At 46.1% G+C, this 17,032-nt stretch overlaps 1 long non-coding RNA gene across 1 annotated transcript; it reads left to right on the top strand.

The window, feature by feature from the left end:
* Positions 1-3,628: 3,628 nt before the first annotated feature.
* LOC141921750 (uncharacterized) lies at positions 3,629-7,518 on the top strand. The gene is made up of 2 exons (XR_012622764.1): positions 3,629-3,739; positions 7,367-7,518. It is a non-coding gene; the product is annotated as an uncharacterized LOC141921750 (long non-coding RNA).
* The last annotated feature ends 9,514 nt before the right edge of the window (positions 7,519-17,032 follow it).

The raw sequence follows: 17,032 nt of genomic DNA, 5'->3' as shown, positions 1-17,032 counted from the left end.
CTCACTTCATAGCTGCTCAGTGGAGACTCTATAGATTTTAACAGATAAAGCCCCCAGAATGCCACTGTCATGGAGCATGCTTCATCCCATCATTATCTCCAACAGATAATAGAGACTGAACATGTACCTCTCTGTGAAATAACAGAGCACGCCTGAGGCCAGCGTTACAGGAGAGAAGCCAGCCTTTCCCTTTAAGAGCTGTTCCAGGCTGAGTTAGAGCCAGCACTGAGAAGAGGGGCCATATCTGTAGTGTACAGGACTATATTTGTATGATAGCCTCAGGTTATGTTTATGCTGGTGGACCTGCAAACATGTCCAAACTCTTGTAGGTGGGTATTCATCAGGTTGCCTCTCAGCTGACTTCCAGATGGGTGAGCAGAGGCTCTGTTGAGGTCTCTGATGCGGATGACCAGGGAATCAGGACTGCAGATCACAAACCTTGAGTACTTTCTGCTCAGTCAACTTACTGCCTCAGTGACATTCCTAGTAGGGGTTGTTTAAGTTGGAGGCTTCAAACGCAGAAGAGACAGCAACTGGAATGAGGTTGGGAAAAGGGATGGAAAGACTGAAGCAAGGGGTCTGTTGACACCAGAGCTAGAAGAGCAAAATCAACTGGGGTTGGGAATAGCTAGACAAGTAGGCTGGGAATGGGAGCCAGGGGTGGGGAGCAACGAAGTATTGAAGTGAGCGAGCACAGGAGAGGAGCTGTGGGCAGACAACAGGATCATCTGTGGGGCTGGGGCAGGAGGAAGGCTGGGGATGATCAGATAGGAAGGAAGACAAATGTGATAAGAAAGTAGTTACAGAGGATGGGCTGGGACAAAAAGTAAAACTGTCAAAGTGAAGATGGAGAGGAGCGCCAGAATTGGACAGAAAGCTCAGGAAAGTTTAACTAGGCCTCTTGGCCAGTATGAGAAGAAAGGTGTAGACCATAAATCAGAGAGCAAGCTCTTAGGGAGACACTGGATCTCATGAGATAAGGAGCCCAGGCTAAATAAGTTTGAAATCTAGAAGGCAAGAGAAACAAGAAGGCAAGAATTGTGAGCAGAGAGACTGGGCCATTTAGAGGGCAGGAGACAGAACAGGCCAAAGTGTGAAAAGGAATGGGCAGACCAACAGTGACCAGCAGAGCGCATTTCTTAGTGACTTTCCTACAGCATCTGGCAAGAGCTGTGCTATTATGGGGGATCCCAACAGATTTCCAATTTGGAGAAATGTGTTCACAGGAGAGCACTGTAGATGAGACATCTTTGACAAAAGAGACACAGCAGCCACCATGAGGGAATTCCAGTTTGGACTTCCTTATGGTGTGTGAAGATCAATGGACTGGAAGTTGATGGCTGCTTAGGGAAATTTTTCGTGACCTGACTGAACTCACTACACCAGAGGGAGTATCCCCCTTGAGAAGGGCTAATACCCTTGACACTTAAGAAGGACTAATACCTCAGGGTGATAAGAAACGTGAGGAAAACTGGGAGTAAAAATTTGCAAAGACACCAAGAAGGGTATGTAAGAATACTCAGGTCATTATATGGTCAAGAGGTCAAGTTTTCACAATTAAGAAAAAGGGTAGATTTGTCTGACAACTCATTCTGTTTATGAGGCAAAGAGGAGCCATCTCTTGCCAGAAAAAAAATGCAAATGAAAGGTCAGGAGAGACCAGACAAGAGGCATTATAACTTACCAAGTTTTAACAAAAAAAAAGAAGGTTCAAAGAGCAGGGGAAACAGCAGACTGAGAAGGTCAAGAACGATTTATTTAATGTAGTAGAAGCAAAAGGAATTGGCATCAGCCTATTATTGGTGGGGGGGATGCCAACATTGTTAATGATGCAGAAATACTCAGTGCATATATCTTTTCTACTTGGAAAGAAGTGGGGTAACGTATCAGTATCAAATGAGGATGTGAAAGTCCTTTCCAATCTACAAATAAGTGAAGGGTATATTAAATGACTCATAGAGAGATTAATATTTTAAAATTAGCTGGTTTGGATAACTAGTGTGCAAGAGCTGTAAAAGTTTTTCTGAGAGAATCTCTTTCCCACTATTATTTCTGGCAAGTATTTGTGTATGAAGAAAATCCTGTAAGGCTCCAGAAGATCCTACATGCTGTAAGGCCAATCATTGAAAGCAGATTTTCCACAGTGGATACTAAGAGTGCCTTCTACAGTCTTTTGTGTAGAAGTCCTGAGCTCCCACATGCAGGCGGGAACCCATGTGTGGAGCACAGAAAGCCCAGGAGCCATGCAGGGGTCACGTCAAAGAACTGGACCCTTCTCATCTCCCTGTGTAATCCACCGTCTATAAACAGGAATAATTCCACCTAATTTACCTCTGAAAGCTGTTGTGAAAAAGAAGCCCACTGGTATAACAGTGTTGAGTATACTAGAAAAGCCTGCAGGAAAGTGAATTGCTCCATCTTCACATCGGGGTCTCAACAGTGTTCAGTGAACAAGGCACGGGGTCTCGGGCTGAGCACAGACCCAATATAAATAGCTGCTCATTAAGCGAGCACCACCTGCTCCATGAGCTGGATGAGGCGGGGGTTCTGTGGGACAAACAGTGCAGGATTATGCTCATGTAATTAAAGACTGCTGCAACATGCATATGCACAGAGGGGCCAAACTGAAGCTCCCCAACCCAGATTAGCAGTGGCCTTTTCTAGCTTCTCAGCACTTGATTTTGCCACCCTTAGTAATGATCTTTCACTGCAGTTTGTGTGTGTAACGTCATTACATAGTCTTTGGTAAGGGACCGAAGCTGATGTGGCATTGTGGAACTCAGTGGAACCTCTTTTAATTGCCTCCGAGACATTACTGGTGTGAAGCAAGACAAAAGGTGGTAGAGGGAGTAGACAAAAGGAACTAAAAGACGTCTCATATTCTGGAACACATCCAGTGAGGAAGTGGGAAGGAAAAGAGAAAGAAGAAATGCCAAACGTGATGCTTGCGCGAAAAATGCAAACAAACCCCTCTTTGTCTCCCTAAGACCCCAAACTTCGGGGAAGTTTGCCTTCTGATCCCGGTTCCAGCTCTGTGACTCAAGCTTCACTCTCCAGATCTGCAGTGTATCTTCCCATTTATCTCTAACTAGGACAATTTCTGAGTCCTATATGAGTCATCAGTGGGTTTTATATAGAAACCAAAGAAGGTTCTTCCAGTCTCTCAGTAAGATATGCCGTGCTGCCAGGGAAGCACTTTTGGTTGTTCTGACGAGCAATTGTAACTGCTCTGAATTGCCAGAAATACCGTCTGAAGAGCAAAGGGATCATTTGCCATCTAAATCCAAAAGGGTTTATAATGCAATCTTTGTGTCGCCTGAATGCGTTGATCCCACCTTGCAATCGCTGATATTAGGCTTTGCAAACTGGCCAGATCCCAGTGGGTATAATTTTCAGGCTGGCTAACTCGCAGGGTTCGAATGATGCCACTCGGGGGCTCGGAGCCAGCGGAGGGGAGGGGGCGGCGTGCGACACACAGGAAGGGGTCTGAGTCAGGGCTCCCGAGAGCAAGGAGACCTGCCTCCTCTCTCCTTCCTGCTTCTGGAAACCACTCCTCACAAGCCGGGTCCGCTCGCTGACAGCCACCTACCCTGCAGTTAGGTCCTGTCCCCTCTCAGCTGAGACAGGAGGGCCAGGTGGCCCATGCCGGAAGCAGTGGCTGCGGCACAGGAGCAGGGGGGGGATCCTGGTCGAGAGCCCAGAGCTGCCATGTGACAAACAGGAGGCCAGGTATTAACAGGTGGGTGAGAAGACAGGGGCTGGCTGCCTGCTCGGGGAAGCGGCCGTTTTAAAACCAAGGCGGCAAGGATCACAGGGAGAGCGTGCACGGTGGGGAGGGCATATTTTGAAGAGGAGGAGGAAGGAGCTGTTTTGGAATTGGGTGTAAAGCCATTTGTTTGGAGGCATGCCAGGGTAACAGTAGGTGCCCAGAACAAACGCGCGCAGCCATCCCAGCACTCAGAGCCCGCATGCTCGTCCTTCGCAGTACCTAAGTAGGTCAGCCCATTTCTTCAACCTTTCCTCTTCCCTTTCTCACTTGCTCTCTTTGTGGGAGGTGGCGGTGGCGGTAGCAGAGGGGCTACACCCGTTTTCACTGATTTCCAACACTGTCTACGTGTGAACAAGAGAAGCGGAGAGAAGCTAAAGCTGCTTTCTTATTAACAGCTGGTGACAGTCCCTTTACACAGTGCATGTCGCATTTCTTAGCCGAGGTAGAAAGGAGTGAAAGAGGAAGGCAGTTATTTAAAGTTTAACATTACAGACAAATTACAAGGATATTCTGAGGCTCACAGTCCCCCTCAGCAATTCTGAGAGCCCCAAGGCTGGCCTCGCCACACCTTTGCAAGTGACTATTTTAGGCAAGTGTGCTCATCGGGTTCGGGAGGACGACTGCTCCAAGTAATTCTGGGATGCAGGTTTCGCACCACAGGATGCCAGCGGGATCCAGTGAAGGTTATGGACTGTCTAGCCTGAACTCCATCTGTGCCCTGAAGTTTCCTCTTGGCTGGGCACCGCTGAAGGACCAGAAGCAGCCAGTAGGAAGCAGTAGGCACAGGGGCTCATGGGGAATTTAAGCCATCTGAACGTGGCACTCAGTTTTTTAAGACAACGTTTTTTTAAATGCTGTGAACATATTGCACCCAATTATAATTGCGTTATGTACTCCGTGCCGTGCTATGAGTGCATGCCTCCTCCTAGCTATGGAGGGGCAAATCTGACATGCATACAACAAGTGCGCTCTTTTCTCCTATGTAGCTTCTCCCAGGCTGTGTATCACGATAGTATTTGCATGCCTCCCAGTAGGGCACTGAACTGTGTGGCTAACATCTGCCACGTGTTGTTTGTTCTGTCCTCCTCTCCCAAGGAAGGAGGTGAGTGTAGTGGAGCATCTTGTTTTTGCAGCACATTTGTTCGGCTTTTGCTTTCCCTGCATGCGGAGCTATGTATTTGCGTTAGTGAAAGTAAGGGCACAGAAATGTGTCCTGCAATTGGAAATGCCTTTATTTCAGTATGGGGAATTACGGCTAATTAAGTCAAATTAAAAAGGGAAGGGAGACTTGATTTTCTTTATTCTCAGCATACTCTGTTTGACAAATGGGTCTTAACCACAGATGACAGTATTAGCTTCAGCCTCTCAGACAAGGAAATCTTGGCTGCTATTTCCTCTGCCCATTTATCTATGACAAATTTAAAGACACATGTTCCCCCTTCCTGGACAAACACTCTTCAACTCTTTTTTTTTTTTTTTCCTAACAGTAAAATATGTTTGAAATCTCTTTATATGTGTCCTTTTTCCCTTTCTTTGAATGGGCAGCCTTCTACACGATACCCTCCATGGACCTTGCCAAACAATAACGCTGGCTCTGTTTCATGGCAGTTTGAGTCTGCACCTGGTTTAGTGGCAGGGGCACTTCTGAAGCCTAGGAGCATGGCCTATATGCACTTCTATGTCTAGGGCTGTATTTTAAGTATTTTCACCTTCACCTCTTGCTGGGGTTTATTAACAATCCTTAATCAAGCAAATAATCAGCATTATTCAAACAAGTCTGGTATTCTAGGGGGCACTGAAACATAGAACAGACTGACTTTTCAAAACCGGAGGAAAAATCTGTACTTTAGCCAGAAACTGAAACATCATTTCTTGAGCCCAGAGGTAACATCCTATGCACTGGGTGTGTGTTTTTTTAGCTCTTACAATTTGATATTTTTTTATTCAAGTCAATTTTTCAGAGATTTTCTTGCTATCAGTATAAAAACAAAAACATATCCATGTGTCACTGTTAACAATAAGTTGATTTACACTTTTTCCATGTGTATTTTGAGATGACCTTATTTTAAAGGGTCGGAGTGAGAATTTCTTTGCTTTAAGCTGCAGTAAAATGCTCGGGTTCTTATAATCTTTGCCACTGCTTTCCAGGCTCTCTGTCTCATGCCGCACTTGTTGGTTTGGTGTTATGACAAAAAGCAAACACAGGTTCACAAAAGTATTACAGGAAGCAAATAGTGCCTTTAATCCTGGAGGTGTGCCAGCTCAGCAGCATCAAAGCTGAGACTTTCCTGAACTCCATCACAGGACTCCAAAGTGGGTCAGGATCCAGTCTGCGCTGACAGGACTCGTAGTGCTTTGGACACACGTGCTGGCGAGATCTGTGCCACATCACTGAGGTCCAGCATGGTGTGTTGCATTTCTGTGCATTCAACATCCATTAAAAGACTCAGTCCCCGGGCTTTGTAAGAACGTAAGACTGCAGTTTCCTCTCTATGACCATTCTTTTAATGTTAAAGTTATTTTAGAGGAGGAAAAATGCAACCATAACAGCAAATACACTGAACATCAGGACAGGGCAATATGAAGCCCACTCTACAGTTAACCTGAGGATGATGGAGGAATGGCCGCCGAGCCCAGCCCCAGGCATGCTGCAAGGCAGTGAGACGGCCTCCTGCACTAGCCCCACGCCTCTGGCACAGGCCTTCCTCGCCGGACACTCCCCTCACCGCAGCCAGGCCAGGCCCTGGCCTGAAACACACTGCCCAGGCCCTCCCTGGCCACCCAGCCAGGCCTCGCGCCCAGCTGCGCTGCGGCCTGCCCACCGTTCCCGGCCGAGGGCGGGAGTCAGCACCATGTGTTGAAGCTGGCTGGTGTTCCCTCTTCCCTGTCTCCCCCCCCAAACATTTGTTTGTCTTAAATACAGCTTTTTTTCCCTTGGGCTGCCACAGATTTTCCACTTCAGCAGCCAACCAACAACCGGCGAGGGACATTCGCTAGTGGCCATGAGGAAGGCCATCTCTCCCAGTGCCAGGCCTTTCTGGTGAGGGAGGCAGGCGGCAGCTTTGCGTAAAATGCCAAACAACCTTCCTTGTTTTCCTTGGTTGCCAGGGTAGGAATTGACATTGTCCCCGGCGGAGCACAAGGACTCCCTGTGACATGGTGGGGACAATGGGAAGGTATGTTTTCTTGACCCGCTGCAGGAAATCCTGTGCGTCTTGCCGGGGAACGCAGCATTTTCCTGCCCAGGCTGCAGCCAGGCTGCGGCTCTGGGGGCCTGTGGCAGCCTGCTCAAATGTGCCGTGTTTTGAGCCTCTCTTAAATTTTAACAGAATCAGCTCTATTCAGTGCCCAGGTGGACCTGTGAACCACAGCATGGTGGGCCGCGGCAGTGCTGGGTGCTGGTCGGGCAGGCCAGTCTCCTCCCTCTGGGGCTGAGGGGGGGACAGTATGTGCTGAAAACAACGCTGAGCTTCGCAGCTATTACCTGCTACAAGTTGAGTCATAGGGGCAATGCTGTCTCTCCTGGCTGGAGCTGAGCCATTTCTACTTGGCGTTACTGCTGCTGTTGATTAACTAATTTTTATTTCTTTTTTAAAGAAACAATTCAGAAAGTGACGCATTACTTCTGCCTGTGGACAGAGGGAACAGCTGAAACGTGGGAGTCCAGACTACAGCTGTGTGACTACAGCTTTTTAAAAAAAAAAAAACCAATGCATATTTTAGTGAATAAAAACTACTGATTCCCTCTGCTGGTGTTATGGACCTTATTTACTTACCAAGGTTGTGGTGGTGGTGGTTGTAGTCACCAGACTATCTGTGAAAGGAAAAGCGAGACAAACAGGAGAAGCCATGACCTCTTCACAACTGAGGAGTGTTTAAACCACAGTAGTCACCCTGCCTAGCCTCCTTCCTCCACTCCACCCATACATCTGTATCTTCCCCTCTTCTCTTGGTCATCACTTAGGGTCCTGTCATGCAAAGCAGCCTAACTGCCACAGATGATTGCATCCATCAGGGGAATGGTGTCGTTAATAGGAAATAAATATTCACGTGGATAAATTAGCCACAGAAGGGCTTCTGCAGCCATTTGAAAATGCCTCATACTCTTAAGACCCATCAAATGTTTAGGGAATGTGTGTGGATAATTTCTGAACACGAAAAAAAGAACAAAAATCTTTTCTTATGGTGGCCACACACAGAGACAATGCCATTAAGGTTGGGTGACAGATCCGTCTGAGAAAATTATTAGCCAAGACTCCAAATAACCTGTTTACCAACAAGTCCAGGATGACATTTTCATGTGTTTCTCTTTTTTTGCCCTAATTCCTTGCCAGGCAGCTATGAACGGGGGCATGCTCATGAACTTGGTGCACCCTTGTGTGCAAAATTAATGCTGCGAGGGGGTGGCTGCATTTGTTAAAGAATTCATTTGTAAAAGTTAATGGGGCTGGCTGGAAACCTCCCTCTACCTTTCCCCTTTTCTTTTCCCCTTTCGAACAGATGCAGGAAGAGCAACATCTCCTGGAAACATTTGTGCCGGAATCGTGTGATTCCTTGCACTTCCAAAATAACCTTCCTTACACAAATGCCTGTGATGGGTACATGCCGTTAGAGCATGAGGGACACCTCCTTGCCTATATGCTGTCTCCCAGCAGCAGTGCAACAAGGCAGCTACCACAAGCATAATCTTATCATTAATCTGCGGATCAGGGACACACGCAGACACAGGCTGCTTGCGAAGGAGAGTGCATGTTAGCAGGACCTCACATAAACAACTCCACAAAACAGATGTGATACACAATGTGTCAGTGGACCTCAACATGGGAGACTTTCACCCTGCCCCAGATGGGGCTGGCATTTGGTCCCACGGTCAGTGGACAAGAAAATGTGTGCTGCTTCCTGGAAATCAGGTTTTAAAGCTAGCAGCTAGAGAGTGAGAGAACACAGGAATTGGGACTTTCCTCAAGCATTTCTACTGGCGTGGTGTACAGGGGTACACCCTTTGATGTATCAACATCTAACCTCTTCAGCTGTCCTTCCTACTGATGCTGTGCCCGTCCTGTACCCAGGAGATGAAGCATCTCTGGGAAGAAATGTTTGCACAGGGAACATACACATACATTGGGGTAGAGTCACAAATGCTGAGAGATTTTTTATGTGGCTTTTTGCCCCCCAGCTGGTGGTTCCTCCCCTCTCTGCATCTCCTCACTTGCTCTCTTTCCTTATCTGTGCTTTGTCTCCCTCCTCACTGTGTGTCTTTGTTCATCCCCCCCTGTCCTTGCCCTCCCTTTCCCCTCGCAGCTCTTCTGCCTTCTTCTGAGGTCCTGTAGCCTCTTCCTAGTGCTTGGAAAATGAATTCAAAAACTGCAATCTCAACGGGAAAAGAAAGCAGACAGTTGCGATAAGCAACTCTTCTTGGGAGCAGTCTGACCAATGAGTCATTCTCAGGGCTTTTGAAATGACAACAGGCATCTTCTCCTGTCTTTGCTGTTGCTGTCATTGTGTTCCTCACAGCAATGCTTACCAGCCAGTGGAGAATGGGGCCCCCTTATGCTTAGTGCTGCATAAATCATTTTCTTTAGCCTGGGGAAAAAAGAAAAAAAAAAACTAAAGAAGATGAATGCGTGATTCAAGGATTTACTGCTCAGATTGCTTTGGGGGTCTTTTATTCCTCACCCTTTCCTGTGTTTCTCTCCCAGGCTGCCTCTCCTGCTGGCCTAGCCCTTCACCTCACCCCATCACTCTCTCTCATGTCTGGCTGCCCCCATATGATTTACCTTCCATTTCACTTTATCTCCTTCTTTGTCCACCCGCATGCTTCTCTCGCTGTCACTTACTCCTTCTCCCGTGTGGCCAGATCCCCTGATTGCCTTCTCCATTCTGCGATACTGGGTAGCTTTTCATCACCTTGCTGGTGGAATCAAGAGATGCAAAATATTCAGTGTGAGGTAGACACTGAATGGTTAAAACTTGGCAAAGTTATAGAAAACTGAAAACAGGCTCTCATAGCAGAAAGTGTCAGGTACCACCAGCTCCAGCTAAATTAAATTCTGTCCCTGTAGTGTGTATGCACAGAGACATTTATATTCATATTTTTAACAGCCTTCTAAACTCTGCAGTTCACTGACAAACCCTTCATGAAGCTATCATTCCTTTTTTAACACCTGAACTTTAAAATGTCACATATAGCATTTAAAAGGACAGGCAAATAACCAAGGAAACATCCTAGCATGCATTTTGCTTCCTCTCCTTATGGTTGATCTAAAGTCCATGGAAATCAATGGCAGTCTTTCCATCTAGTTCAGCAGAGTTCGCATCCGGTAAGTTGGTTCCTCCTAAAATTTCAGACTAAAAAGACCCCACACAAGTGTGGTTTTTTGAGTTTCCTTTTACTCATATATCTGGCAAGACTGATGTGCTGTCAAATGATCTTTTCAGTGCTAAATATACACCATTAACTACTAATAAAAAAACAGGCTTTAAAAATTCATCTCTTTTTGGCATCTGTACAGAGCATTCCACTTGATCTCACAAGATGTATGGTTTGCACTAGGATTGCAGTCACAGTTTTCTTGTTAAAGCTGTCAACCGTTCCAGTGTCTATCTTTACAATGCAATTCAAACCTTGGTTAGGAAAATAGGCATTTTTGCTTGAACTATGATATTAAGATCCTTTGCCAGCCCTTTTCTGTATCCATTTGCAGGCTACAGCTCCTGTTAAAACTAGGTTGCAATGTGAAAACAAGGGAGGAAAGAGGCTGATCCCTTCTGTTTGAGACACTTCCTCCCAGTGGCAGATACTGTGGACATTAAATGCTTCCTTAAACATGCTATTTTTTGGAAAAACATTTCGTTAGAACCACTTACAAAGCAAAACTTCACTGTCTCATCTTGTTAGAGTTACAAAGGTAATCCCAGGACAGAATATTGCCTTTTGACTCTCTTAAAATCAGCAGAGAAATTCTCCTGAACATTGGGTGATTTGCCATAGCATTGCCTTGGTATCTGATTGGACTTATTAGCAGATATTTGTTAATGGCGAGGCAGAATCAAGTTGAAAATTGTTTCTTGTGAAAACTGATCATCTTCTAAAGGCAAACACCTAGAGCATTTTTCCCAAGCCAGTGTAAATCTTCAATCAATATTGCATGAATCGACTTGAATGTAATGACATAAAGCAAAGGGAGAGTACAGGTACAGGATAAACATATGTCTTCTAATGCTTAGGCGCAATGGGGAGCCCCCTTATCTGATTCCATAATGCGCCTTATTATGCTTAAGTAATGAGTATTAGAAGCCAAGCAGTATGTTACATCTCCTCCTACATGGTACATTCCCATACTGCCTAGATACATATGAATCCTGCATGTCACATGTCATTACATTTTCTGAGACTATATCTCCATCCATGCTAAAAATACACAGAGAGAAAGAGAGAGAGAGAACTTGAGTGTAAGCAACAGATACTTCTGCACAGACCCTTGGCAATACCAAAGACTGAGAGATTTATACATGTGTTTATTATTCATCATTGTTTGAAGAAGAGCATTTGTGAAGATAACCGGCCCTAGCAGTTTTCATAGCAAGCGCCTGCTAGGTGCTTACACCCATCCATTTCCAAGCTGGATACACTCAAGCGAAGCCCTCTCCACCTGCCTTTTCATCTACATGATGGCCTGATTTTTTGCTGAAGTGCTTAGTTACAGAGCCATTCCCATAAAAATAACTCCAGAGCTATCCATAAATACTCTCGCTCAGAAATTCCAAGCAGTGAACAAATCTGTGAAACTCGTGACCTGCTGGTGTCCCGCTCCTCTGCTATCGAAATACAGGGACTGCAGAACCCTGAGCCTGCTGTGGGGACACGCCACCTTCCAGCAGCCTCTGCCCTGCTGACTCTCCCCTCTCCTAGCAAGGGTCCCCACTGCGGGGCTACCCACCAGCAGCATAAGGTGGCCTCCGGGCGTCCATGTTGTGATAGACATACAAGGCAGAATTTTGGGAGCAGACCCTGCTCCCCTCCCCACAAAAACCAGGGAAATCATCAGTGGTCTAAAATCTCTCTCTAGCGGCTTCATTGCTGGCGCTCTGGAGTTGGATTTGGTCTTATGTACGAGAGACAGGGGAGGAGCAGCAGTCCCCTGGTGACATGTGTCAGGCAGGAACATGGCACATGCTCGAAGTACCCCCGGTGTCCCGGGCTTTTGCACTTCTGCGTGAACAGCCGAATGGGCAGACCCCTCCTGCTCGGCTGCAGCAGATGGAGCGGTGAGGCAGGCTGCGTGTCTGCGGGGCTGGGCAGCGGAGCTGTGCTCTCGAGCTCCAACTAATGAAGCTGATTTGATGAGCTGATTATTCTTGTGTATTAGTGCGGCGCTGACATGGTGCTCCACACTGTACCAGACACAGAAGGAAGGGTACAACATGAGCCCCCTACCGAGCTTTCCACCTAGGCGAATGGACCAGGCGATCCAGAAAGACGGGGTTCTGGATGACAAGGAGGAGATGAAGCCCCTCTTTGTAACAGAGCACTGCAGCTTTCTGAGCTGGAATGTAGCAGCATTCCTAATTTAGATACTCTGGTTGAATTTTAAGTGGAAGTGAACAAAACATTTGAAAAGCTGTCCCTGTTCTCTCAGCAGGGAGACTTCGAGAATTTTCTGGGTTTGGGGAAGAAATACTGGCACAAAACTGGCCAGAGTTTTCCCAGGTAGAGATGTGATTCCTGGAAGCAAGTGCAGGTTTTCTAGATGTGATGGATGTAAACAAAGAGGGGTTGGTTATCAGGAGGTGATTCATGATGGGAGGGATAATGATGAATAGGTGTTATGACAACAACTGCTCTGCAGCTGTAGCTCTCTCCTCTACCACAAACTGCCAAAAACTCACCAGCTTTCTCCTGGGACCTTCTAATGACAGTAAACAAGGCTTGACAGTGTCCAACACAGAAGGTACATGACTGTTGACCTCCTCATGGCAGGAGAAAATTGGCTAAATAACATCAAGATGTGGAATTGTAGATACCTGCTAGGTATCTGGGTTTTTGCAGACAGCAAAACATCCTCCAGACATCATTCCTGGTTTACATAAGCCATTAATTATGTTAATAATGTTTCTACCTGTGTAGTTTCTCCAATTTTAGCTCAATATCCCTGCCTCAAAATGCAGAAAAGTACCCTCTGGGAGCACAAGGACAGCTTTTTATATATTTTTGTTCATTTCCACTCAAAATTGAACAAGAGCAAGCTCCAGCACAATTTTTTCCAGGCAGAGTGGCGGTTCTGCTCTTGCTGAATCATCTGTGACAATGATTAGGCAAGAACACAAAAATAAACATTCCTTAGCAGCCAGGCTCCAATCTCCCCTACAAAGTATCAAACCCACCATTTAGAGATTAGCCACAGAGTTTGAAAAACACTGCACTAGGTGGCTTGGTCTGTGCTTGGCACGGAGAATAAGCTGTACTGAACAGAGAGAAGCTCGGCACAGTCCAGAGGAGGGACCAGCTATGAACTGGTGATGAGATGCTCAAACAGAGCTACTGTGTAGTCTCCACCGTGGTATCTGGACACACACAGAATAAGCAGGAGAGATTTGCTAGAGGGTCCAAAGTGAGGTTGGGTGCATACAGAGGTCTGCTGGAAAGCAGGGCTGACGTGTGATAGTGTTGCTCATAATGTTTGTGTATTGGAATATATCTGAATATCTTTTCAGATTCCCTTGCTTCTAGTGCCTTTGTCATGCGAGTCCCATGCTTCACCCCATCCAGGAGGTTTCTGCTTGTCAGCTCCTCAGCTCTGTCATTCCTCATTACAACAGTCACCTATGAGAATAGGTAGAGAAACAAAAGGCCAGATGCACAGCTGCACAGATGAGTGGAGCACACTGTAACGCAGGAGAACAACTCTCTTTGGACATAGCTAACATGTGTGAACTTGCTTGACTGTTTGTAATCCCATTTCTTGTTGCCTGTTCTCACAGCTATGCTGAATTTAAACATAACAGCATTTTCCAGTCACAAGTGTCCTCTTTTTCGTATGACAAGGCCTATTGAATCTGTATGTTGAGACATTAAGAAGAATGGGGATTCAGGGAGAAGGAAGTAGGGGAAGGAGGAATGAGGGTTAAGGCGGAGAACTTCGAGTCAAAGTCACTGAGTTCCTGTTTCAATTCTACCAGAAATTTTCCTGCACACTGTTGGACATGCCACTTCACCAACATGTGCCTCGACTGGGAAATCTGTCAAATGGGGACACCAGAGAGCCCACACCGTGAAGTCTTGCTGGGTGTCCTTGATGCACGTTTGTGAATTTCTTAGATCCCACTTAGGCTAGCACCATAGAGAAGCTTTTAATTACCCAGGCAGAAAACTAAGCGGAGGCTCTGAGATCTGGAAACATCAGTCTGAGGATTCATGCCTGGCAAAGAATGTCAATACTATTGCCAACCGTATTCTGCTGAACTTTCTGTGAGGTGTCTCTTCTTGTTTCTACACAACAGCAAATATCCCATGAGGTATGAAAGACCACTGCCTTATACCTGCACCACATTTCCACTGCAAACCAAAGTACTCATTGATTAAAATTTCAGAGAAGTTGTGGGGGTGAAAGGAGTGATGAGTTCAAGGACCAAGAGCAAGGGGAAATTCCAGTTGCCCACATTATTCTCAATCACTTCTACAGCCATTGTAGATCCAGTGGCTTTATAGCTGTGTATAGCTGTGTTTAAGCTGTGTTGCACAGAAAGGCTGAGTTTCCCACCCAAAATCTATAAACCAGAATCTCGTTCATGGCAGAGAATCACTGAACACCCCCTCCCTACCTTGTACCTTGTAAAGCTGAGGTGAGGAGGAGGTGCTCAGGCAGGAGATGACATCTGCTGTCCAGGGGCCCCTCTGCTCTGTAGTGGGATGGGATTGGGTTGAGCATGCAGCTGGTCTGCACAACTTCATGGTGCGGGCCTTTCTGGCTCTCTTATCTCCAGAAGCAGAAGTCTGGATTACACAGACAGTCCTCTGGCTCAAGAGCTCTGCCAGTCCTAAGCTATCGGCCCAGCACAGGAGCTACACGGGGGAGTCACAGAGACAGAGCACACCTCTCCTGCACAGCCATGGTCACCACCTGCCTGCAAGCTGCTCCAGGAGCTCCTGCTCTACTCAGATTCCCACTATGTATTTTGTGATTATCAGGTTCATGAAGATTTTGATAAGAAGCTTCCTGAGCTAGGGAAATTGGCTGCCTGCTCCATATCTGTGGTGTTGTGACAGTGTAGGACCCCACATTTTGGGGTTGGACAGAAAGTGATAGATAACTCCAGAAGACACTCTTATCTGAGGTTTATTGAACTGTCTTATTAAATTGATGTTCTCCAGTCTATCTCTCCATTGACTACATAGGATACCTAAAGTATGTCTCAGGGACGTGTCTCAGGTCTCTTCCCAAAGCTTTGGTAAGATAAAACCAGGCCAGAATGTGCAGTGACCTCCACAGTGGTTAATAAGCTGGGTGTGCTGTGCCTGTCTCTTGTGCCTTCAGCTGTGCATTTTTGTTTGCCATGCATCATTCTTCCCCTCCTTCTGCCTCTCTAGTTCCTTTTTTTTTTTGTCCCTTTTTTCAGGGATGAATACATAACTCCCCATCTTTTTATAAAGGGGTTATACAACACCTAGAACAGCACCCAGACACACAATGCTCTGGTCCGTGATGGAGACCTCTCAGTGCTCCTGCAGTCCCTTAAATCTGACCATCCAGAAGCACCAGTTACCAACAGCTCACTCCGAGTCATCTTTCTCCACCATCATGCATGTGCAAATTAAGCATATTTTTCTGCACAGGCCATTGGGAATAACATGAGTGCTTATTTTCTGAGCCATGCTATAGCTGTCTTCTTGGTAAAACATAGAAAATTAAAAAAAAATCAACCTTGATCACTTTAAATTACTACTAAAGGAATGCCTAATGGAAAATTAGGCATTTCTTGGCAGTGAGGGTGGCACCCTTCAGTGACATCCCATGATGAAAGCTTTGGGAGTGATGACCTGGTATGGTGGCATGTTAATGTGAACAGCCTCTCAGCTACGCATTTTATGACAGGATCTGAAGAATGAAGGCCTAAGAATATATTAGTTATCAACTGCTTTTCAGATGAGTTTCTTAATACAAAAAGACTTAAAGGCAAGCTGGTAGGGTGCCATGAAATCTACAGATATTTATGAAACAGTGAGCAAACTTAAAAGGCTGATTTTTTGAATGTGACTTGGTAATTTTCTTGCAGAATTACAAAACAGAAAAGATCTGCATTTGGATTATTGTTTTGAAGACTTGTTGCTTACCTAAATCTTGAGCCACACTGTTTCTGATGTGGAAGCTGGGTGGGGGAAAATTCTCCTACACCCTGTTTGCACCCCCTGTGCCCTGTGCAAGAGGTGAGGTGTTGGTGAGAGTTGCCAAGAAAATGAGTGACAGCGTTTGGGGATGGAGTGACAGGAACCTAAGCCAGGACACCTGGGAGATGCTCTGATCCAGCACACGCACCTCCCCGGCAGGGTGAACTAACATATCAAGAATGCACTCGCACCTCGTCTTTCCTCCTCTTCTTCATTCCTCCAAAACCCAAGTTTTGTCTTAAGGGCACAAACAAGCCCTAGAAAAGTTTACTGACACCCTAGTCTGAATGTTGGGTTTTTTTCTAGGAAAGGAGGGTAAACACAATGGATCATGAAGGAGACTACAGCTTAAGTGGGGCAGAAGCTTGCGTAAGAGAAGATTAATGCTGGAGAGCTGGCTAGGAAGGGGCTAGAGTAAATAATTTCTCTTCCTCAGAAAACCAAGTGTATGCAAGGAGTAGCAGACAGTGACTATGGGAAAACCTGTCAGAACAAAGTAGCAGTCTTCCATTCTCTCGTACCTACAGACACAGCCAAATGCACAAGAATGGGGTTGGGGGTTGTTCATAAATAGTCTGGCTGCTGTTTGTCAGAGGCAACAGTTGAAATGTCCGTGCACAATTGCTACTTTAGCATGTGCTAAAAATGACAATGGCATCCAGTCGCAATGGCCCCGCTGAGAACTGTCGTTCCAAGTCACAGTCATAAAACTACTGGTGGGTGGTCTTCATCTCTGCTTGTCCTCATTATCATTTCATTGTGTTTCTGTGGCCCACTGCACCATGGCACTCCCTGCATTTTAAAGCATTTCATTGACGGGGCAGTTTGACATTCATATTTATATGTCCTTGTTGTATTGCAGTAGTTTCTCCTATTCT

This window comes from Strix aluco, chromosome 3 (assembly GCF_031877795.1).
Source record: "Strix aluco isolate bStrAlu1 chromosome 3, bStrAlu1.hap1, whole genome shotgun sequence".
NCBI classification, from domain to species: Eukaryota; Metazoa; Chordata; class Aves; order Strigiformes; family Strigidae; genus Strix; species Strix aluco.
Note: the sequence above shows the minus strand (reverse complement) of the source record. Positions and strands in the feature narration are given on the sequence as shown.